Source organism: Marmota flaviventris, chromosome 2, assembly GCF_047511675.1.
Source record: "Marmota flaviventris isolate mMarFla1 chromosome 2, mMarFla1.hap1, whole genome shotgun sequence".
NCBI lineage: Eukaryota > Metazoa > Chordata > Mammalia > Rodentia > Sciuridae > Marmota > Marmota flaviventris.
Window position 1 is genome coordinate 12,585,846 of NC_092499.1, and position 3,564 is coordinate 12,589,409.

The following is a 3,564-nucleotide window of genomic DNA, read 5'->3' on the forward strand; positions in this document are numbered from 1 at the left end:
GATGGAGTGCCGGACTGTCAGCTCAACTTTGAAAATCTTGAATACCACCCAGATCCACAAAGATTAAAGAGCAAACTAAATTGTGAAACTATAATACATAGAAGCATTTAGCTAAAGTGTAACAATTCAAATTGACCTATATCCATCCAAAACAATTTCCTCCTTCAACCTTACTATTCTTTGAAATCTGCTAGAAGAAACAATTAACTCAAATGTGTGTGTGTGTGTGTGTGTGTGTGTGTGTGTGTGTGTTTAATTTGGCGAGGGAGGGGGTACATGCTGGGATTGAACCCACGACCTCCCACATGCTGAGTGCTAAGCAGGCACACTTTCACTGTGCTACACCGCAGTTCCTTTGGAATTTATTTTATGCATGAGCTAATACCACTGGCTCAGCAAATACAAGTTGGTTTACTGTGGGCAGGAAAAAAATTTTTTTGTAATGAAAGAAATGCATTACGAAGTAAGACAGATTTTTGCTTAGTGCAAGAGGTCCTTTATTATTGTCTCAGAAAACAAAAGTCTGGCTGACTTGATGTTTTCCATTATCTTCTTCTGAAACCTATATGACATGATGTTTCTGTCTGGGTTTTCATATATTCACAAATGTTTGTTAAGTTGTGAAAGAAAATGGCTGGAGGTATACTTTGTGCTTAAAGGTGAGCAATAAAATATTCGTACATTCAAAAATAGAATAGGGCTTCATTCAAAATGCGGAACGTCGGCCCATTAAAAAAATGAATCTACAATTCCTTCATTTCAAAACTTGCGATCCACAGCGTACGCTGTTCATGACGTTACCACAGGGTGGCGCCACTTCAGTAGGTAAACCGCACTCTGGGAACCACTGCGTGGGTTGGGTGTGCTGGGACTTCCCAGTTTCACCGACACGTTCTGGAAAAGATCTGGCTGGAGAAAGCATCCAGGTTGTAATCACTTTTGTGGAAAGGGAACTGAGATAAAGTGCTCTGAGAGGCCAGGCACTATGATAGCACTTACTATTAACTTATGTGAGAAAGTTCTGCAAAATACAAGTTGGTGCTGGCAGAGGATCATGTCCACCAACTCAGTTTGTTTTGTTTTTGAGATAGAACCCAGAGTCTGCGCGTGCAACACAATCACTACTAAACATATTCTCTTCCAAGGAGCTACACCCTTCTCCAGAAACCCATCATTGTCTTTATTTTTATTATTATTATTTTGCACTGGGGATTGAACTCAGGTGTTCTACCATTGAGCTACATCCCAGGCCTTTTTATTTTAAATTTTGAAACAAAGTTTCACTAAGTTGGGGGGGCTGGCCTTGAACTTGTGATCTTCCTACCTCATGTGATCCTCCTACTTCGGCTTCCCACCATCATCCATCTTCTTTAAGTTTTGTTTTGTTTTTGGTACCAGGGATTGGACCTTAACCACCAAGCTTAACCACTGAGCCACATCCCCCAATCTTTTTTACTTTTTATTTTGAGACGGGGTCTCACTAAGTGACCTAGGCAGGCTTTGAACTTGCCATCCTCTTTCCTCAGCCTCCCAAGCTGCTGGCATTACATGTCTGTGCCCCTTCGTCCTACTTTCATCATTCTTTTTAACTATGATTGATTGTTAAAAGATTCTGATCCTTAGGAGCAGATTACCTTGCCTGATTCCATCACCCCTCCTAAATGCAGCTTCCATGTACAGGATTCTACCAACTGTAATCAAAGATATTTGGGGAAAAATGCATCTGTCCTGAATATGTGGACTTCCCCCCATTGTTATTATTTTCTAAATGATACAGTATAACAACTATTTATATAGTATTGACAGTAATCTAGATCATTTAAAGTATGCAGCTTCCTGGCCCATGCCTCTAATTCCTGTGACTGGGGAGTCTGAAATAGGAGGATCACGAGTTCGAGGTCAGCCTCAGCAATGCAGCAAAACCCTAAGCAACTTGGCAAGACCCTGTCTCAAAATAAAAAATTGGGGATATGGCTCAGAGGTTGAGTACCCCTGGGTTCAAACCCAGGTACAAAAAATAAATAAATAAATAAATAAATAAATATGAGGGAGGATTGTGTAAATGCTATGGAAATCCTATGGTATTTTTTACAAGGGACTCAAGCATCTTCAGATTCTGCCATCTGCGGGGAAGAGGAGATCCTGGAACCAACCCTCCCAAGGATGCCAAGGGATACGTGTGATTTACCCAGGACAGCACAGCGTGTAATCAGTAGGATTGGGATTTGAACCTAAGTCAAATGACATCAAAACCCACCTTGCTTCTGTAAACTCTGGTGCTCCTACACCATGCCTGCCCTCCTATCTCCACCATCAACAAATCACCAGGAATCAGCAGGTGACAAGGGCGAAGAGAAGGCATTTCTCAACAAGATATCATTGCCCCTTCATAAATTACCTGAACATTGTGAAGCGTCCTTGAGCAGGGTGATTTCCAAGATTGGTTAGATGGAAACGGTCACACCTTCTCTCCAGACATACTGTCACCATCGCGTGGTTAAAATGGCAATGGTACGTCAATCAGCCACTTAATCAGTGATTCACTTGCAAGATTTTATTTCAGTGAGTCAGCAGCCTTTACATTTCATGGAGTCAAGGAGAGGTTGATGCAGGTGGGGCAGAAAAATCAGAAAGTTGACATACGGCAGCAGAGACAGACTGTCAAATGCTTCCTAAGTCTTTAGGAAATTGGAAAGTTATTTACCCATCCACTCACCAAACACAGATGAGGAAATAAGAGCATGAAATCTGGGGTGATTCACCCCTCGCCAGATAACAGGCCAGCACTGCCTTATAAAATAGCATCATTCTGAAAGTAACGTGCCTGTGTTCCTGATTAAATCAAAAGTAGAAATGAAATCGAGACTCATAATTATAGGAGACTTAGATAGCACACTTTACTTTTCAAAACCCCCTTTACATCTCTTATCTTAATTTATCTCTGCACAATCTCCCTGCTTTGAGCTACTTTATTGAAGCACTCGGGGCCCCTGTAGTTAATGTTTAGTGTATATGTCAGTCTCTCCCGCTGGTTTATGACCTTCTTCAGGGTTGAGACTGCATCAATAAAGCCTGAGCACTTGGCGAGGTATTAGTCAGGACTTGTTGCTAACACAGAAACCCACTGGATGCGGTTTAAGCAAAAGGAGGGCTTTGTTTCAAAGAGCCCCAGGGCAGGGGTGCAGCCACGTCTGGGACGCCCAGGAACCAAGCTCTCTCAGTTCCTCGCGTCTGGGTCTGCCTCATTAACACCTCTGCAAAAGAGTCTCTCCCTGCTTCCTAGTCCATTCCGCTGAAAACCGGCCTGCCAGCATCTCCCGAGTCGACGTGCAACTTGTCCAGCCCTGCAGGGAGCCTCAATGCTCTCACTCCCAACCTCCCCAGTCTCCAGGGGCCGAGACTCTGATTGGTCCAGCCTGGGTGAGGTGTTCACCTCTAGTCCAATCAACGGTGGCCAGAGGGGTGCGGTCCTCCGAGGTTGTTCCTACGGTAACCACGAGTTGGGGGAGGGCTGGGGGGGAGGAAGGAAGAAGGCACCGTTCCCAGAAAGAAAGGGTGAAGGAG

At 43.8% G+C, this 3,564-nt stretch overlaps 1 long non-coding RNA gene across 1 annotated transcript; it reads right to left on the bottom strand.

Moving 5' to 3' along the window:
* Nucleotides 1–590: 590 nt before the first annotated feature.
* On the bottom strand, nt 591–2,886 carry LOC114089621 (uncharacterized). The gene is made up of 3 exons (XR_003582213.2): nt 2,717–2,886; nt 2,399–2,575; nt 591–909 (listed from the first exon to the last, which is right to left on the bottom strand). It is a non-coding gene; the product is annotated as an uncharacterized lncRNA (long non-coding RNA).
* Nucleotides 2,887–3,564: the final 678 nt, after the last annotated feature.